The following is a 21,229-nucleotide window of genomic DNA, read 5'->3' as shown; positions in this document are numbered from 1 at the left end:
GTTTCATGCGGAAGAGGCGCCATGAGCAAGGTGGAGAGCTGGTCCTATTTTGCTGCAGAAGGGACCAGAAAGTCTGGTTGGGACTCCCGTGTTCAGACGAGTAAGTGGAGGTCAGGGGAGGTGAGCGGGAGCTGAGAGTCTCAGCCTGGTCCACAGCCCCAGTCCTTATGCCCCTGTAGCCAGGAGTTACCCCATGTTCGTTAGTCTTACAGGATCTAATCCAAAGGATGTACTTAAGCACAGAAGAGATTAAAAAAAAGGGTGGCTTTGATAGGAAGGAATTCTTAAATGTAATGGTATGTATGTATGTATTTATTTATCCATTTAAGCCTTTAAACTTTAACTATGTCATTTATTCATTCATTCATCCATTTATTCAGTTATTTCTTTACTCATTAGAAAAACACTTCCAGGGCATATGGCGAAATGCATGATATCAAAGTACCATGGCCGTCAGTGTCACTTGGTGAGCCAAGGAAGGTCATTTTGTAAGAGTCACCTGGAATCCTGTGATGGAAGAAATCCGAGGCTCAGCAGGAAAGATGGGTTGACTTGTGATACTGCCTTGGCTGATGTCAGGGCTCCCCAGGTGGCACAGTGGTAAAGGATCCAACTGCCAGTGCAGGAGATACAAGAGACGTGGGTTTGATCCCTGGGTCGGGAAGATCCCCTGGAGGTGGAAATGGCAACCCACTCCAGTACTCTTGCCTGGAGAATCCCATGGACAGAGGAGCCTGGCGGGCTACACTCCATGGGCCCACAAGGAGTCAGACAGGACTGAGCGCTCACATGCACACACGTTGGCTGATGTTTGCCAAGCTCTGGATCTCAAGCATTGACTCAGAGGCTCAGGTGAGTGTCCTGACCCCAGGAAGTCGCTTGACATCCAGGAGCGTGCCTGGGGACACTGCCCTGACATTTTACAGCTGGAAAGAAGAGATGGTCCCAGGTCAAGCTCTGGCATAAGATTCAGCTTGTCCTGGTTTGCCTGGGACTCTCCTAAATTTAAACTGAAAGTCTGGCATCTTCTAACCCACTTTGTCTTAGGCCACCTGGGGAGGTTGTTACCCATCCTTTAGACAAATCTGCTAAGAGTTGGGCCTGTACACTTACAGCCCGGAGACCCTCATTTCCATGGACTCCAAACACTTAGGCTTCAGCGAGAAGGGAAGGGTGATGTTTCACTTCTATGGGCCGCTCATGATTTCTCAGGCTGCAGTGTAAGTGGATGTTAGCATTCCTGACAATAAAACTGCTTTTTACTGGATTCTGGGCCCATGAAGGGCCAGGTCCAGATATGCTGGCTTGGCAACTTGCATTCCTCCATGGGGTCTCTCCAGAGCTTCAGTGTAACAGAAGAGCCCAACCTTGGGTGGTGAGGGGAAACCCAAGGGACCCCTAATGTGTCTTTCATGGGCTCCACGGGAGGCAGAAAGGCAGCAGAGTTTGGCCAGTGGCCCCCTGGGGAGCAGCTAAAAAATGAGACCAGAAGAGCAGGGTTCAAGTCTTTTACTTATTTTATAAGTAAAAGGCTCATTTTAAAATTTTAATTTTAAATAAAATAAAATCACTGTCTCTGTGACGTTATATGTTATTTCTGATCTTCCACAAAATTGGCAAAGTAGGATTAAAAGCCTTTGATTTACAGATAAGGAAACAGTCCCAGAGAGGTTGTCTTCTGCCCAAGGTTACCCAGCTAAGAGCGACAAGGGCTCGGCTCCACGGACCCAAAATCCAAGCCCCTTTATGGCGTCCTGTTCTATTCTCTTCCTCCTGCCTTTGCTCCATGGCTTATGGAAAGCTGGTTAATGAGAACAAGGCGGGAAATGGCAGGCCTCTTATTTAGCTCCCCTACCTGCACTGAAGTGAAAGAGCTTTGGGAATTGTGAGCAGAAGTCACAGCTTGTGGCCTACCCACAAGGACTTGATGTGAAAGTCCTTTTGCCTTCCCTTCATATCATAAGATAAGCATCTCTGGTCCACATTCTCCCATGGCAATGATTCCCTGGAATCGAGGAGCAACGACCCCTTTAGAGGAAGCATCGGCAGTCCAGCTTGCGCAGTCTGTGCTCAGCCCCCTCCCTCATTTTGTGACCTGCTGGTTTCTTTGGCTTCCCAGGTGGCTCAGTGGTAAAGAATCCGCCTGCAATTCAGGAGACGCAAGAGATTTCAGGTTCGATCCCCGGGTTGGGAAGATCCCCTGGAGTAGGAAATGGCAACCCACTCCAGTATTCTTGCCTGGAAAATCCCATGGCCAGAGAAGCCTGGCGGGCTACAGCCTGTGGGATTGCACAGAGTTGAACATGACTGAGCACGCACGCACACACAGTTTCTTTGGCATTTCCATTTGGAGGAATTTCTGCAAAGAATCACACAAACGGATGCTGGTATTCTTGAGCTCAGAAGTAACCACTAGAATAGGAGTTTCCAGATTCAAGGCTATAACGCACAGACCAGTGAAATGTCCAAGGAGAGGGAAAAAAGGGAAGAAAACTGTATTTGCTGTGTCTGGACACACAAAACAAGAAAGATGAATTACTGTGACCATTGTGTCATGAAAAAAGAAGACATTTAAGTTTTTCTAAAGTAACAGGGAGCAAATCTCACTATTGAAAACTTGCTACCCACAGAATACCTGAAAGAAAACTTGCCTACCTACCTAGACAGCATATTAAAAAGCAGAGACATCACTTTGCCATCTAAGGTCTGTCTAGTCAAAGCTATAGTTTTTCCAGTAGTCATGTATGGATATGAGAGCTGGACTATAAAGAAAGCTGAGCGCCGAAGAATTGATGCTTTTGAACTGTGGTGTTGGAGAAGACCCTTGGGAGTCCCTTGGACTGTAAGGAGATCCAACCAGTCCATCCTAAAGGAGATCAGTCCTGAATATTCATTGGAAGGACTGATGCTGAAGCTGAAACTCCAATACTTTGGCCACCTGTTGCGAAGAACTGACTCATTAGAAAAGACCCTGATGCTGGGAAAGACCGAAGGTGGGAGGAGAAGGGGACGACAGAGGATGAGATGGTTGGATGGCATCACCGACTCAATGGACATGAGTTTGAGTAAACTCTGGGAGTTGGTGATGGACAGGAAGGCCTGGCGTGCTGCAGTCCATGGGGTCGCAGAGTCAGACACGACTGAGCAACTGAACTGATTGAACTGAACTGAACCCACAGAATGATGGCATATAGTGGTGGTTCCACAAATATTATTGAAAGTAGGCTATTGGATGAATTTCAGACCAACAAGGAGTACTTCAAGTGAAAGAAACTTTCTTTATGGAAATCTCACTTATCTTGGGACTTATTTTTCTAGAGAAAAATTTATCTTGGGCCAGAATTAATCTACCAGTGGCTTCTCAAGGACACTGATCTGGAACAACATTTCATCACTCACTCAGAGTAGGTATAAGGTCCAGAGAGGGGCATTGACTTGCCCCATGACACACAGCTCACTACAAATTGGTCTTCTGACCTATGAACCCCTGGGCCCCCCCGCTACTTCCATCTGTCTGTGAAAAGGAATGAAAAGCTTGGGAGAGAGATATCTTTTATATGCTAGTCGAATAAGACATTTTCTTTTCAATCCTTTTACTTTTTCTGTTGAAGTTAAACAATGAGTTTTGTGCTGACGTGTTTTTAACACCCCTCTAACACTTGTGATCTCTCCTTTCTGCAAGCAAAAAGCAGGCCTTGGGCTCAGAGGCTTCAATAGACAACGTGTGGCAAGGATTTTAATACCATAGTTTTGTTGTTATTGCATTTTCTTCTTAGCGTGATTGGCTATTTATGACAAGCAAAACTGGTTCCCTGAATGGTGGTGGTTTTACAAAGTGTTCATTTGATTTAGATAAAAAAGTGTGAGGGGATGCCAAGAAAAAGTTTGATGTAAATACTGGCAGAAAAATAGTGCCCCAAAGCAAAGCATCATGATGGTGGCATGCATTGAGGTTCCAGGCAGGGACGGCAGATCTGGAATTCATGGGTTCAGATCCACCACCTAGCTGGGTGACTCTGGGCAAGTTACTCAACCTCTCTGATCCTTAGCTTAGTCACGTGGAGAATTCAGAAAATAATGACCCAACCTTAGAGGCCGCTCTGATGGTTGAGTGAGGTGACACGTCTAGAGCTTTTGGAACAAGCCTGGCACATTGCAGGTGCTTTTTAAGGGTTAGGGATGAGGGTGCTGGTGGTGGCCAGTGCACCCAGGCTCCACTCCCGGGGAAGCCAGCAGCGCTCCTGCTCAGGACGCTGACCCTTTCTCTCTCCTTCCTCCCTCCCGTGAGCATCCTCGTGTCTGGCCGGTTCTCCAGGTGGTGTATGTACCAGGCTCTCCTTGTGTATGAGAACCTGGCACTCACTTGCCACCTCGCCTCAGTTCCTCTTTGGATTGTTCCATGTGACAACTACTGTCCTGATCACAGAGTGATCCTGGCTCTGTACCGTGACAGTTAGAGCTCTGAGGGATCAGTGACCAGAGCCAAGGGGAGAGTGTGGCTGCTGTACTGATTGTCCCCAGGACAGTTCCCATCTATCAGGGTTGGGATGGGTGGTGCTGCTGGGGGTGACGGTTGCTCTGGGGGCCTGGGATGAGCTGGGGGGATACTCAGGAGGGCTCTTGGCCATTGAAATCTAGGCTGATGGCCCAGAAAGGGTAGCTGAGCTTTGTCTTGAAGAAGGGAAGGAAAATTCAAGAGTTAACCATATCCAGGATGTCAAAGTTTCCAGGGAATGAGAAACATTTCATATCCAGATCCTGGTGGTTTACTTGCTAAGTCATATCCGACTCTTTGCGACCCCATGGACTGTAGCCCACCAGGCTCCTCTGTCCATGGGATTTCCCAGGCAAGAATACTGGAGTGGGTAGCCATTTCCTTCTCCAGGGGATCTTCCTGACCAGGGATCAAACCCGTGTCTCCTGCACTGCAGGCAGATTCTTTGCTGCTGAGCCACCAGGGAGGCCCTACCCAAATCCTGCTGTATCATAATTGTCTGGACCACTCTCAGGAGTGACATTCTTGAAGACAGGCATCTGTCTTGTTAACAGGAATAATGGCCACACTTACTGAGTGCTTGCTCAGCTCCAGACTTTGGGTGAGCACATCACATGCATTCTCTCAAAAACAGTTTGTCCCCACGTTTCAGATAAGAAAACTGAGGCTTCAAGAAAGTCGAGAGCATAAGTGCATGATTCCAAAGCAGTAAATGACAGGGTCCAGATGTGATCTGAAAAAGAAATGTTTCTCATTTCCTGGAAACCTTGACATCCTGCATATGGTTGATTCTTGCACTTTCTTTCTCTTCTTCAAGACCAAGCTCAGCCACCCAGGTACTCTCCAGTCTGTTTCCTGCCACTCACTGCCCTGCTTATGACACTCTGGCTCCTGTCTGTTTTCTGGAACAAACTAACCTTGTTTCCTCATTGGGGCCTGGGTGCCTCATTTTCCTTCTCCTTGCAATAGTTTCCCCAGGTCTCAGCACGGCTAACCCTTCTCATTCAGGTCACAGCCCAACGTCACTGCTCAGAGGGGCCTTCCTGGGCCACAGTCAGCTGTGTCTGTCCCCAGACTCAGTCACCCTCTGTCCTACGGCACAACGTGGTGTCAAGAGCAGACTCTGGAGTCAGATACCTGCCCCTCGACCCCAGCTCTTCCTCTGGTTTAAACTGGGACTCATCATCTGTGAAATGGGAATGTCACTGTAACTTACAGGTTCTTTGTGAGTTTGAAATGTTGTATTTAATGTATATCTAAAGTACTTAAAACAGCACATGTAGCGAGCAGTCAATAAACATTAACATGTATTTATGCTCTTTACTAGAACAAAAATTCTACAAGGGCAGCACTTTATTTGGTCTTCCATGATGGTATCCAGAGCCTGGAACAGCGTTGGTGCTCAGTAAACATTAGATAATGAATGAATGAATGAATGACATGAATGAATGAATGTCTGTTTACCTGCACAGCCAGTGTCTGCACCAACTGTGCCAGCTGCCCCCCCCGCTCATGCTGTTGTTTGACACCTTCTGCCCAGCCTGGGGCCCAGCCCTGGGGGAGGCTCCGTGAAGCAAGCAGAGCTGCGCCCAGCCCCTCTTCCTGCATGTGCTCCCTGGAAAGCCCTGCAGCATTCCTGCCAACCCCTTCCCTCACCATCCTTCCGCCTGCAGATCCTGTGTCACGGGTGGGCTCTCCCGCCCTGTCCCGGGAGAGAGGACATGGCTGCTGTCTTTAAATCATCCCCTCTTTAAATCAATCAGGACCAACCACGGTCCTATTTGCCAGGCCCTGAGCAGTGCTCCAGAAGGCAGCAGAAAGCAGCTTTAGTGCATTCTGAATATCTATGGATGCTGCAATATGTTGAATTCTAGAAGGTTCGGGTGCATTTATGGAGAGGCTTAGTTATATTTATTTATTCAGTGCCTATTTCTAGAAGGGTCTTAGGAAGAAAGATCTATCCTCTGCTCCCTTTGGCCGGAAGACTCGTTCTGACACCCCTTCCACTCTCTCCACCTTCCGAACGCTCACGCCTCCTTCAAGGCCCAGATGGGCTCTCACCTCTTCTCTGATCCCAGCTCACTTTCTGCTCCCTGTGTTACAGTCAGCTTATTCACCTCAGTGGGTGATTGACAAATACTGGCTGAGCCCCTACTCTGTGCTAGGCCCTGGGCTCTTAGAAAGACAAAGAAGATGAAAATCTCTGGCTCACAGACTTAGAGAATGAACTATAGCTGCTGGGGGAAGGGATAGTCAGGGAGTTTGGGATGGACGTGTACACACTGCCATATTTAAAAATGGAGAACCATCAAGGACCTATGCTCAGCACAGCGGGGAACTCTGCTCAGGGTGGCAGCCTGGATGGGAGGGGGCTTGGGGGCAAATGGATACAGTATATGTGTGGCTGAGTCCCTTCGCTGTTTACCCGAAACCGTCACAGCATTGTTAACCGGCTATACCCCAATACAAAATAAAAAGGTTAAAAAAAAGACGAAACTCTCTGCCACCAGGAGCCTTGAGACGGATGTCTCCCCACCAGCTTCTCGAGGGCAGAGCCACATTCCCCGACATTCAGCTGAGGGGCCGGCCCTGAGCAGGTGCTTGACCTTGCAGGGGAGAAAGAAGCCTGATTACCCGAACAAGGGAATGATGCATAAAGGGAGGCCCTTGACTGGCAATGTCCTTTTTCCCTTCTGCATGATGAACGTAGGAAAACCAACATGGCTCATCCGGCCGGGTGGTACCATCCGGTCTGACGCGCTACTTGTAAAATCTATGCATGCTGCAGAGATCTGTGTCCCGCTGCCCCGGAACGTGGCGCTGGACCTGAGGCCTGCATGCTGCTGTCAGAGTAGGGCTGCAAAAGTACTTTTTCCCTCGTGAATGGCGCGCGCCTCTTCCGCAGGAACTCGCGTTCCGGGTGGGGGAGGGGAGGCGGCCAGGCGCGGCCTCTTCCAGAGCATTCGCATCTTTATTTTAAGTATTTCTCAGCCTTTCCGCCACAGCCCACCTCGGCAGCTTCTGTGGTTGGCAGAGATCAATGCAGTCAATATTTTTGACTGCAGAGCTTTCTATGACTTACACATATTTAAAAGGATAAAACGCAATCAACAATTCCCTGTATGAACTTGACCACTGTAATCCTTATCTTTGATTCTTTGGGATCCAGCAAACAGGTTAAATCTCCAATGGATCTTGCCCCAGACCAGGGAATTCAGTCTGGCTGGAACTTCTCAGTACTACAGCCTAGGCTGTGTGAGTTTGTTTCACTCTGGGAAATTGGACTGGAAAACTAGACATTGCAACGTTTGGGAATACTGGTGACCTTTTCCTTGGACCACTGCCTCTTGCTAAACATCACACTGCTTTCTTTCACTGTTATTAACCAAATAATGAGCTACTACTCTCAGGGGCGTTTGCCTCTGGAAAGGCGCTCCTTATAGCCAGCATTAAGCTGAAACACAGACGTTTTAATGGTGGGATTGCGGGCAGTTCATGAAACAAGGTGTTATTTTTAAAAATTAGAAAAAAAAAGATTGATTGTGATGACTTTCACCTGGAAATATTCGAATGTAACATTATGAATAGGATAGTAGGAATCAATCGGGCAGAGACTGACACAGCTTTTCTGCAGGGGCAGGCAGGAAATCGGGCTTCGTGAACGGAGTAGGCTCTGTTGCGACTACTGAGTTCCGTAATCACAGCCCAAAAGCAGCCACAGGAAATCTGTCAACAAAAGGGTGTGGCTGGATTCTGACAAAACTTTACTGAGGGATATGGAAACTTCAATGTCAATTTTCATATGTCATAAAATATTGTTACTTTATTTGGATTCTTTTTTTTTCCCCAACCATTTAAAAATGTAAAGCCATTTTAAACTCAGGTCCTACAGAAAGGGGTGGCGAGCAAGACGTGCAGGCCAAGAGTGCTGACCCCCGCGTTAGACTTATGATTAAGAGCAGGCCTTGGGGTCAGGTAGAACTGAGGTCAAGGCCTGGCTCGGTCATTTCTTCATAAATGACCCTCAACAAGATGCTTAACGTCGTGATCTCCCAACTACAAAGAAGGAGTGATGGGAGCTACTTCTTGGTTATCCTGAGGATTAATGGAAATAACACCCATAAAAGACAGCACGTTGCATCTGGGACTTAGTAAGAACTCAGTAAAGTTTATGTGTTCAACAGATATTTTCTGAGTAAATATTATGGGACACGTGGTGTCCTAAGTTACTGGTGCATTTTTAACATTAATTTGTATCATTGAACTTAAAATCTAGTGAGCCTGATAGAGACTGTTAGCTATTGTTATTATTAATAATTCTTGGACTTTGTGAAAGAAAAGTAAAAGTTGTAAGTCAGTAGGTAATGTCATGCATTGTTCCTATGTATATTCTGTTTTCAAAAATAGTTAAAACTCCCACAACCTCCCATTCCATTAAGATCTTTTATGACCCTGAATATTCATTGGAAGGACTGATGCTGAAGTGGAAGCTCCAGTACTTTGGCCACCTGATGCAAAGAGCTGACTCATTGGAAAAGACCCTGATGCTGGGAAAGATTGGAGGCAGGAGGAGAAGGGGACGACAGAGGATGAGATGGTTGGATGGCATCACCGACTCAATGGACATGGGTTTGGGTAGACTCTAGGAGATGGTGATGGACAGGGAGGCCTGGCGCGCTGCAGTCCATGGGGTCACAAAGAGTCAGATACGACTGAGCGACTGAACAACAAAAGCACCCACCAAAACAACAGGTAAAACACACTTCCTTCCGCTTCGACCAGAGGCCTCAAAGTGTGATCTCTGGACCCATGGCATTGGGGATTCACGGCACCCCATTTGGGAATTTGTTAGAAATTTGAGTTCTCCAGCACCAGCCCAGACCTGCTGAACCAGAATCTCTGGCAGAGTGACCCAGGAGTCAAGGACCTCAGAGAATTCTAATTCACATGGATTCAAGTTGGAGAATCACTGGTCTATATAAATTGTAAGCTCACTTTCTTGTTCAAAATCACAGACCTAGGAAATGACAGAGCCAGGATGTGAACAAAGACCTAAAGAGGACCTTAAATACCGGGACATACTGGGTTCAAAGTCAAGATTTATCAATCAATGGCAAAGGAGTTGGTCAGGACTAGGAGGAGGGAGTGTGTGTGTGTGTGTTAGGGAAGAGGTCGGTGCCAGTGCCCTCTCCTGCCCACTGTTCCAGCTCAAGATATCCTAGACTCTCCTCTGGAATGTGCCTGCTTTGGCCACGGCATGAGGGCCGGGGGGCAGTGGGAAGCATCTGTGCCCATGGAAAGCGGTATTTGGTCACTGATACATTAGAACCACTAGTGCATAACGCAGAGCAGAAGAGCTTGTCATGCTGTTTGGTTATTCTCATGCCCAGGTGGCACCAGTGGTAAAGAACCTGCCTGCCAATGCAGGAGACATAAGAGACGCAGGTTCGATCCCTGGGTTGCGAAGATCCCCTGGAGGAGGGCATGGCAACCCAATCCAGTAGTCTCGCCTGGAGAATCCATATTGGTCCTGGGACCGGCTGTAATTGTGTGGTTAGGGTGAGAGAGAAGGAAATGCTCTTATTTATGCCTTTGTTATATTAGGGATTAAAAAAATAGTAGCCAGAATCTGTTTCCTAACTAATGCATTACTTTTTAAACCAAGGCTTAATTGACACCTCTTCTTCTATTCTCCCATCCCATTCCAAGAGCCCAATAGAATGAGTCTGTCATACCTGACGCTGTGAGTCACAGCAAAACTACTCAAAAGAAAGGGCAGAGGGCAGACACGTGCTTAGGTGATTGGAAAAGTGAGGACAGCAAAATGTATGCATTTTCAGTTGCTCAGTTGTGTCCTACTCCGTGACCCCATGGGTTGCAGCCCACTAGGCTCTTCCATGGAGGAGGAAATGGCAACCCACTCCAGTATTCTTGCCTGGAGAATCCTACGGATGGCGGAGCCTGGTGGGCTGCCGTCTATGGGGTCGCACAGAGTCGGACACGACTGAAGCGACTTAGCAGCAGCAGCAGCAGCAGCAGGCTCTTCCATCCACGGTGTTTTTCAGGCAAGAATACTGAAGTGGGGTGCCATTTCCTCCTCCAGGGGATATTCTTGACCCAGGGATCAAACCTGAGTCTCCTGCATCTCCTGCATTGACAGGTGGACTCTTTACCACTGAGCCCAAAGGTGTATGTAACTGCATAAATAAAATGAGTGCAATTCAGCCTTGATGAACTTAGCCAAAACTACATAATCAAAAAATCTAACAAGAATTTCTTTCATTATAAGTGCTTGATTTTGGGGGTCATTTTTAAAGACAAAATATTATTTTGAAATGCATTTGGATGGAAGGGAAGGTATAGTAACATCTTTAGTCCTCAGGGCTGCTAAAGATCTTAATCTAACTTGCCTGTATCCCTCATATTATTGCATCCTAGCTCCGACTGCATATCAGGGCAATAATCCATCCTTTCACCCCCGCTCCCTACCCTATAGGCTGGGGGTTCCTGAGGGTCCTGTCTTTTTCTCTCATAAGCTCATCTGTATTGTGCACCTGTCACTATTCACGTTTCTACTCCCAGCATGTACATGGTACCTGGCGCTTGGAAGCCGTTATTGGTGCACATGAACCCTCCACAGCAACATGATTAGCCAGACGGCAGTGAGATTTCTTTGTCTCTTGGTGGGTGGGGATGTTTGATAAAGAAGCATCATGATTTTTGTTTCACTCTTCTCCCTAAGGCTCAAAGAACGTCACACCCAAGGTGTCATGGATCGTAAGTGGCCATTTAAGTTTCAATTTTCTACACGTGTCTACTGGTCTTTCCACACTGGACCCACCACATCCCCTTCTATCGCGAAGGGTCTGCTCATGTGCGGTTCCCTCTGCCTGGAGTGCCCCTTCCCCATCCTTCCTCCATGGCCTTTCCATCCCGCAGATACCCACCCCCTTGCAGAGTTCAGCTTAGCTATCACCTCCTCTGCGAGGCCTCTGCCAATTTCTCATGCTAAGTTAGGTCCCTGTGCCATAGTACCCACATTTTAGACTTTTCCTCTGTAGCATACACTGCCATTGTAATGGATCGGTGATCTCCCTGTTATCCATTTTCCACGCCCAGACATCAGCTCCGTGAGAGCAGGGTGACGTCTGCCTTATTTGCTGTTTGTTTAAGCTGGGCACATGGAATGTGCTCAGGAAATCTGCATAAATAAGTGAATAAATGAGCATCAGGACAGACAAAAAGAAACGCAGAAAAACCAGAAGCAGAAAGAAACCGATTTTCCTCTGATAAGAAAGCAAATAGAATATTGCAGTTGGATAATTTGATTTGTTGGGCAAATACTTTCATAGAATTTTGACAACAACTAAAGGCAAGCACAGTTACATAGAAAGTTCAGAAAGAGGTAATGTTGTCTTTCAGAGGATTGACTATGATTCGTCAAATACTGACTCAGAACTCAGAGACTTGGCTGCATGTTTACAAGAGAAAAGTACATATTTGGAATCTGTTTCCAGAAGAACTGCTCTATTAAAAACATGGGCTTGCTTTTCATCCCTTTACCAAACCAACACCACTTCAGAGAATAATTAGGTATGTCAACACTAATGAATACTTTTGATGTTGAGAGGAAACATTTAGATTTGTAAAATACAATGTGAAGCTGTATCCAGGTGGGTACTAGAGGGTTTCCAAACATGGTCACCATCCCTTCCCTTCCCTTCCTGTACATGTGAGTAGCTCTGCCCATTGGGAGGTGCAATCTATGCCTCATTTCCTTGATTCTCTTTGAATTGTGACTTGTCTCGACCAATAAAATGCGGTAGAAGTGATGTTGTGTCAATGCTTGGCTTACCTTTTAAAAAGGCTTGGCAGCTTTCGTTTTGCCCTGGGGAAGCCAATCACCAAGCTGTAAAAAAGCTACGGCTAAACTACAGAATGATGAGAACAGGTGGTTCGAGAGAAGCCAGAGGGGGAGCGTCGAGGTGTCAAACACGCAAGTGAGGGCTCCGTCACCCTCCCAGTCCAGCTGAGCTGCAAGTAAAGGCAGTTAGGGGGGTGCCTCGGTTTATACGACACCCAGCACAGCTGCCTAGCAGCTGCTTGCTTGAATTCCTCTATCACAGAATCATGAGAAATAACAAATCAAGGTTGCTTTATGCTGCTAAGTTTGAGGCTGATTTGTTACACAGCAATAGATAACTGATACAATATGATATGCCAGTGACTGAGCAGGTACTTCTCTGGCAGCCTCAATCACATAGAAAACAACCTACAAATAAATAAGGTAAAATGTGACTCATGTACTTGGCTCCCATCAGGGAAGCTTGAGATCTGATTCCTCAGGACCTACAGTCTATGTTTATGTACAATTTTAACATGTTTGTTCATCTTATATCAGAGTCGAAAATAGTACAAAATTATGCAAATTGGAACAGCCTTAGTGACTTTCAAACATAAGAACGTTATGTTTGATCCTCACACTTTTAGATGGTGGAACAGAGGCCAAGAGGGGTTGAGTAATTTGTTTGGTTAACAAAGTTAAAAACAGGCAAGTAATCCAGGATCTCAGGTCATCCAAGTAAGGGAATCTCTTCAATTTTCCTTTTTATTTCACAGAAGAGACAAATTTAAATGGGCAGGGGGCAAAAAGGGCCTTAGGTCTGATGAGAACACTGATGATCAGAGGAAAGCAGGCAGGCACAGTCTCAAAAGCATGAAAAACCCCAGTTCCTGCAGACTGAAGTCAAACAGTCCCAACACAGCTGTAGGGACCCAGAGGCATCCCTTTATTCGAGCCAAGAACAGACCAATACTAGATGTGCATGGCTGTGACCCCGAGTCAGAAAGCCAAGATTAAATAATGTTTCTCATATTCTACTGGAGGAGGTCGGGAAGTGTGTAATGTACTCTCAGGAATATTCCCATGCAAAATGGTGAAAATGAATGCACGATTTGATGTGCAAAAGGATAAGCTTCAGTTATGTGAAAAAGGCATTTACACGGCACCGTCCACGTCAGACAAATGAGGCATTGCTGTATTTGCAAGACGTTCGGCATGTATTCCAAATCTTGGCTGGTCTGGGGCTTCTGCTAGATGAAAAACGAGCTTCACTTGTGTCTAAATCTGAGCTTAAGTGCACTCTCTAAAACCTTCCTGGGAATTTTTTGGACAGGTGTCTCTTTTCAAACAGCATAATATTTGGACATTACATTTTAAATATGTGCAGATAAAAATGATATTCCAAACCCATATTTCACTTATAACCAGATGGGATAACAGTAGTGAGAGTTACCGAGAGACAGGCCTTCACAGGAAAATAATGGAAATAGAACCTGACCTCTCCCTAACCTCGCCTGGAGGTTTGTGGCTACAAGTTCTAGAGCGAACAGCAGATGACACCAAAGCTGAGATGATTCAGACCAACGTAAAATCTACTACCTTGCTTCCATCCCGGGTAATAGTGTTTTCCTTTTTAAAAACCTGGTGTCTGAGGGGCAGCATAAACAGCCTTCGCCACCTGCAGGCCCTTAAGAGCGTGGAGCAGTGTGCTCACTGGAGGGATCCAGCTGCAGGCCTGTTAGATTTCATCCACACGGAGCCTGGAGAAGCCTCCAAGTTGAAGCGTCTTTACGGAGATCCGGCTATTCCTTGCCATTTCATCCTGACCCTTTTCACTTTGGTCTTCTGCCCACTCTTTTCATTTATGTATGGGACTCCTATGGCTTTCAAATTTTTGACATGTCTTTTCTGGGAAGGGAGTGGGGTGCGAGGACAGGTTGTTGATACTATTTTTGTCATTCAGTTGCTCAGTCGTGTCTGACTTTTTGCGACCTCATGGACTGTAGCCTGCTAGGCTCCTCCGTCCTTCACTATCTCCCAGAGTTCGCTCAGATTCATGTCCATTGAGTCAGTGATGCTATCCAACCATCTCATCCTCTGTCGTCCCCTTCTCCTTTTGCCTTCAATCTTCCCCAGCATGAAGGTCTTTTCCAATGAGTCCGCTCTAGGAAGAGCATAATATCCTCAGAGTCTCACATCTGGAGTCCAGAACCCAATGCAGAGTTGAAACACTTCTTGGAGTAGCCTAACAGCCACAAGACACTCTTTTTTTTTTTTTTGAATCAGGGCAGGGTTTTGAGCCCACGACTCAGAGCAGTCACTTTCCGAGACCTTCTGAGCTGCCTGGAAAATCCATGAGAAGCACGTGGTTTGTATTTTCTCTCTTCGCTGTTTTGCGGGACTGTGTGATGCGACTGTCCCGTCTCTCCTGGTGATAAGTGAGCCTTGTCCTCCCTTTGTGCCCAGAACTGCCCTGTTGTTCAGCCTCGTGCTGGAGTTCTCTGCCGCCTTCAAACCACACCCTCTCCCCGCTTCCTAATGTGAAGGGAGCAGCATCGTCATCAACCCCGAGCTCAGACCTCGAAGCCTTCCCAGCTGCTTCAACCCATTCCTGATTGTTATCTTTTCTTAATACATGTATTTTATTCTGTTCCTGATTTTTAAACTTGCCCAACAATGCACTTGGTTTAACCACGGCCACGTGGCCTTGGTCTGACAATGGGTCGTTTTCTAAGAGAAAAGCGGTAATAGGGAACCCTAACTTGACAAAATGAAGGAGAGTAAAATAGACAGTGTGAATAAAGTCCGTGGGCCGAAAATATATAAGTGATTGGGGGATACTGACACAATAAGCTCTCTGTAAGTGCTCTCCAGGCAAAACACATATTTTCCTTCTATTCTGTACATTAGGAAAAAGCCCTCCCTGGAGACCCAGGGCAGCCAGACGTGCATCTGACACAGATCATTCCTAAGAGTCGGTGGCCTTTCGCTGGTACAACATCAATTTCCCTGAGTCCTCGGCTTCTTTTCCGGCTGCCCGTGCGCGTGCGCGCGCGCACACACACACCCCGCGGCCAAGCCGCCCGCTCTCCCCCTGTTAGTGGCTGACACCGGCTTTCAGAGCCACACTGCGCCTCGCCGGTGTCACCTGCGTGCAGGCCGAGCGTGCGCTCTGCCAGAGAACAAGGCCCCGAATCCACACGTTGCGATCTCATCCTTCTCAGGTCAAAGAAAAAGGCAGGCACCAGTGAAAAGGCCTCGGGCTGCCGTGTCTTCCCAGAGACCCTCTGAAACCTTCTAAGTGGAGACCAAACGGGGCTCCCCACTCCATGGGTCTATTTGCTCTTCTTTTCCTCCATCTGATGAATGTTTACAGTGGATCATGCACTAGGCTAGGCTTTTGGCAAGATACAGGTTCTGCTTTCAAGGTGCTCACCACGTCCTGGGATATAAATACAGTCCAAACCAACACAGTTAAGGATGCTTTTCCCTTCTCTGTCCACTGAGAGAGGGAACATGTAGCCACTGCCATCTTTGGAAATAAGGACTGTCTTTGGCCAGAGAGGGTCTGAACTCTAAACCAGCAGCCGTCTAATCTGGTTGCACGTTAGAATAACCTTTGTCGTTGTTACTGTTTAGTTGCTAAGTCGTGTCCGACTCTGTGACTCCATAGACCGTAGCCCACCAGGCTCTTCTGCCCATGGGATTTCCCAGGCAAGAATACTGGAGTGCGTTGCTATTTCCTTCTCCAGGGGATCTTCCCCACCCAGAGATTGAATCCACGCCTCTGGCATTGCAGACAGATTCTTTACCACTGAGCAACCAGCGAAGCCCTTAGAATAACCTAGGAGGGTTTAAAAAATCTGTGTATGGCTGTAAGGGTCTCGTGGGGAGCTGGAAATGGTCCATATTTTGATCTGGGGGGTGGTTACCTGGGTGTGAATATATGTAAAATCCACTGAACTTTACACTCAACACTTACGGGCTCTCCTGTAATTAGGATAAACTCAATTTTTACAAAGGTTAAAAAAAAAAAAATTCCTCCATGCAGGCCTGCTCTTAGAGATTCTGTTTTAAACGGTCCTGGCTTCAGGATGCTGTAAAAGCTCCCCAGGTGACATTAATGTGCAACCAGGGCTGAGAAACAGTCTGTAGGCAATTAAAACTTAATGGCCTGGAGAAGGGGCCCCGAGAGCACGCAGTCCTCGATGTTGTGGGGTCAGAGCAGACCTGCTCTTACGCACTGGTGTTGGCCCTGGAAAGACCACCCAAGCTCATCCACTGGGGGTGGGGGTTTTTCTTGAAAGATCCAGGGCTCCAAAAGGGAGAGAGTCCCTCGCTCTTTCGTGTTTGAGCCGAGATGAGCGGCAGAAGGGGAGATGTGGGGGCTGGGTAGGGGAGGTGGAGGAGTTTGTGGGATGAAGAAGAACTATGGGGGTCTTCCCTGGTGGTCCAGTGGTTAGAATCTGCCTTGCCACGCAGGAGATGTCCGTTCAGTCTCTGGCCTGGGAACTAAGGTGCCACGTGCCCCGGGGCCACGAAGCCCGTGCACCACAACTCCAGGGTCTGTCCTCTTGAGCTTGCGTCCCACAGCAAGGGAAGCTCCTGCAAGGAGAACTAGAGGAGGCATCGCACATGTCAACGAGAGGAAGCCTGCCTGTAGCGACAAGAACCCAGCACAGACCCCAAAAGGAAGAGAAATCGGGGTCAGGCTGCTTCCTAGGAGGGTGGGGGCCTGGGGTCTAGGAATCCCACGTGCTCATCGCGTCCCCATTGGGAGGTCATTTCTCTGCCCTTGGTCTCACTTTCCTCAAGTCTAAGCAGTCAGGCCTGAGACTTCCTTGGTTTAGCACTGTGTCCTGGGAGACCTCCTGGCCCCAGGAAGACGGAGATGTTTTGCTCAGCCCATGTCTGACTCGAAAGCAATGATTCCTATCTCTTGGGGTTGTCACAAGGGTAAACCTTTGTTATGTAAAATGCTTAGCACTTGCTTGGCACAGCCTCAGTGTCCAAAACACGACAGCTATTATTACCAGTAGGTTTGGCAGAGGGAGGCGTTTTGTTCTGTGGCTCAGGGTCAGCCCAGGCAGTACCTGGCACACAGTAGGCGTGCAATAAATATTAATAAAATGAAAGCTCATCTGAGCCACAGATTTCATTACCCAAATTAGAAATCTTCTCCTTTCTTAATTACGAGGGCATGCTTTCAAACTGTTTAATGACATCTTGTTTTGTAGCCTGTTTAATAAATCTTTGCTGCCAACAGCAAGTTCCCCATGTCGGCAAATCATCTAAATATTTAGCTGATTTTTTTTTCCCTCAAGGTTCCACGCAGACTCTTGGCATTGTGTTGCTGATGAGCAGAGGGAGTCGGCAGTAGAAGTCAGGCACGTCAAATCTCTACAGCTCAGACCTCTCTTTTTCTGGTGTGGCTAATCCTGCTGGATAGATGGTTCTAGAGTCTTGACCACCCCCACTCAGATCTTCAGCCCCCCACTCTTCCCAGCCCCTTCCTTTACTGTAGGGGCTGCTGCTGCTGCTAAGTCGCTTCAGTCGTGTCCGACTCTGTGCGACCCCACAGACGGCAGCCCACCAGGCTCCGCCGTCCCTGGGATTCTCCAGGCAAGAACACTGGAGTGGGTTGCCGTTTCCTTCTCAAATGCATGAAAGTGAAAAGTGAAAGTGAAGTTGCTTAGTCGTGTCCAACTCTTAGCGACCCCATGGACTGCAGCCCACCAGGCTCCTCCATCCATGGGATTTTCCAGGCAAGAGTACTGGAGTGGGGTGCCATTGCCTTCTCCGACTGTAGGGCCTAGAGGAACAAAATCCTCATTTCTCAGCCTCATTTCTCAGTGTGCCAAGCCTACTTTCCTGGCAAATAAGTTGCTAATGGGATTTTTTAAAAGTGGGGAGGGATGATCTAAGAAAGGGGCTACTTCATTTAAATACATCTTTGTAGGATGATTATTGGTGATGAGCTAATTGGACTATTCAAGTACAATTATTACATTTACCAAATAATAATTGAGACAATGTTTTCACTTTTTCATAGTAAGGGTCAACTAAGTATACCAATGAGGAACGTGAATCTTCTCAAATATAAATAATTAAATGCTGCTGCTGCTGCTAAGTCGCTTCAGTCGTGTCCGACTCTGTGCGACCCCATAGACGGTAGCCCACCAGGCTCCCCCATTCCTGGGATTCTCCAGGCAAGAACACTGGAGTGGGTTGCCATTTCCTTCTCCAGTGTATGAAAGGGAAAAGTGAAAGTGAAGTCGCTCAGTTGTGTCCGACTCTTAGCGACCCCATGGACTGCAGCCTACCAGGCTCCTCCGTCCATGGGATTTTCCAGGCAAGAGTACTGGAGTGGGGTGCCATTGCCTTCTCCAAATAACTAAATACAAGGCATCAAAATAAACAAGGGATATTCCATGACATAGAATTCCCTCAAACAGAGAAAATATTTAACATATTTTTTGACCTTGCATTATGAAGTTGATATAATATTCTGTGAAAATGTACAATTACTAATATACCTATAAATGTATTTTCATATGCAATTCTCAATTATATGGTTTCCTAAATAGTCATTTCTCTTCCTTGACTACCAAAATGTTTATTTTGGCATGTAATATTGAAAATAAATTTTAAAACATCTAAAATTAAAAAAAAAAGGGGGGGTGGGGACTGCTTTTCTGGCCAGAAGAGCAAGCGAGCCTTGTGGTCCTCGTTCCCAAGCTCCAGGCCTTGCGCGCAGCGGTGAGCGTGAGCCTCGCGGTCCTCGTTCCCAGGCTCCAGGCCTCGCGCGCAGCGGTGAGCGTGAGCCTCGCGGTCCTCGTTCCCAGGCTCCAGGCCTCGCGCGCAGCGGTGAGCGTGAGCCTCGCGGTCCTCATTCCCAGGCTCCAGGCTTTGCGCACTGGCGGTGGGCGTGCTGACCAGCACAGTCAGAAAGGGCAGCAGGAGAGCCACAGAGACCCTGAAATGCTTGAGTAGCAGATGCTCTGGAGCAGCTCTCCGCTACTAGGTGGGACCAAGCAGACCCTGCCGTCTAAGACCCCGGAAGCCTCAGTCCGCTGTTACTGCAACCAGACACATGTTCACCTGGTCCGTGTGTGATGCCCAGGGAGGAGCCAGATCCTGAGACTGAAACATGGCCAGGGTGAGACCTTCACGGCAGCTCCTGCTCCCAGTGAGAGCCGGAGCGGGAAGCAAGAGAGCGGGGAACCGGGAGCAGGGGCACTGCCTGGAATGTGTAAAGGAGCGTTTCTTCCGCGGGTCCCGTCCTTGTCTTTGGCCCGGATGAGCTCAGGGAGCCGGGCGGCAGGCACTGCTGGCTCGGGCAGCTGACGAGTAGAGGGACTCGGCCCTGAGGAATCAGCCACTTCAAGGACTCCACTGCGGGTCCAGTGGTTAAGAATCCGCCTTCCAGTGCCGGGGATGTGTTTTATCCCTGGTCTGGGAACTAGGATTCCACACGCCCCAGGGAAAATAAGTCCGCTCGGAACAGCTACTGAGCCCAAATGTCACAACTAGAGAGAAGTCTGTGCATCGCAACGAAGAGCCAAGACCTGATGGAGCCAAATAAATATGGTCAAGAAGTCAGGGACTTCGAGTCTGCAAATCTCAGACCTCATCGTCTGTAGGGACAGATGACCATTGCAGCAGGAATGAAAGAAAGAGGAAAGGAAGGAAGGAAGGAAAAAGAAAGACAGAAAAGAAAAAAGAAAGAAAGTGAGCTCTTTAAAACTGGAACAGACATGGCCTTCTATTGGGATAGCATCATTCACATAGCCCCACCCACCCCCTTTTTTGTACCCAGGTTGATGGAGGGCAGACAAAATTAGGATCCAGGAGGCATTATCAGCATTTTAAAAAGTTCATTAACAGATCTTTGCTGTGTAAACTCGGGCAAGGGATGATTTTAGATTTGGGGCAAAGAATTTGATAGGGCTGCATAATTAAGAGGCAAGTGTTTTGATTTTTGTCTTGTTTTGCTTTCCAGGGTACAGTGAGACGGTGAGGAGAATCAAACACCATGGTGAGCTGCGGGGGCTTTTCGACTGTAGGATAATATCATATATGCCATGGCTAGGATGATGTTTAGCACCTCAGATATAGTTAAGCAGAACTCAAAACCCAAATATTAGATTATTTACCCTAGTCACCCCCACCTTGTATAAAACCTCACTACAAGATATGTTGTTTGAATTATGGTGGGTTGGCTCAAAAGGTTGTCTGGGTTTTTTCCATAACATCTTACAGAAAACAAGAATGAAATTTTGGGCCAACCCGATGATACAAAGGTGTTGAGCGTGGTCATTAATTAAGGAGAAAGGGCTGTGCCCACCTTGGGTCAGCTCGGGGAAGTGATAAAAACATCATTGCAAAGCAAAGAGTGGGGAAAAAGGAATTCTGCACGAGCAGAAAATAATAACCGCACACATCATTTTGAACGCTTACCACATGGCAAGCCCTGTTTGAAGTGCTTGAAAGTTTCACTTATTTAATCCCCAAAACAATCCTATAAAGTAGGACCTATTACTTTTCTTTCTTTCTCAGATGGAGATGCTGAGGAACAAGCAGGTCGCTCGTCTTGCCCAGGGTCACACAGCGGTGGATTCCGGGCAGCCTGATCTCAGCGCCGACGCTCTTTTCCACAATCCCATGTTGTCTCCCTGTCTCGGCCAGAAGGGATGAAGAAAGATAAAGTTTCTGGAAACTCACTGAAATTTAAAGGGGGCTCTGGATTTTAGGGTGATGTGAAAGTTTAGGTGTATCTCAATTGACTGAGAACATGTCAATCGATTGAAAATTTTCTGTAATAGCTTAGTTATGACAGTCTCCACAGGTGAACGCAGTTTGTCTCCATATTGTTTAAACCATTTTCCAGT

At 47.4% G+C, this 21,229-nt stretch overlaps 1 protein-coding gene across 3 annotated transcripts in view; it reads right to left on the bottom strand.

Moving 5' to 3' along the window:
* TSHZ2 (teashirt zinc finger homeobox 2) overlaps positions 1 to 21,229 on the bottom strand; it is a 909,619-nt gene that overhangs the window by 128,068 nt on the left and 760,322 nt on the right. Inside the window, exon 3 of one of the 3 annotated variants that reach the window (XM_081557267.1) lies at positions 21,000 to 21,013. The exons of the other annotated variants lie outside the window; for them this stretch is intronic. The gene's annotated coding sequence lies outside the window, so the exon portion shown is untranslated. Of the gene's footprint in view, positions 1 to 20,999; positions 21,014 to 21,229 lie in introns of those variants that run through there. 3 annotated transcript variants of the gene reach the window in all.

The sequence above is a fragment of the Giraffa tippelskirchi genome, chromosome 13, assembly GCF_054371585.1.
Source record: "Giraffa tippelskirchi isolate mGirTip1 chromosome 13, T2T-mGirTip1v1.2.pri, whole genome shotgun sequence".
Lineage (NCBI taxonomy): Eukaryota > Metazoa > Chordata > Mammalia > Artiodactyla > Giraffidae > Giraffa > Giraffa tippelskirchi.
Note: the sequence above shows the minus strand (reverse complement) of the source record. Positions and strands in the feature narration are given on the sequence as shown.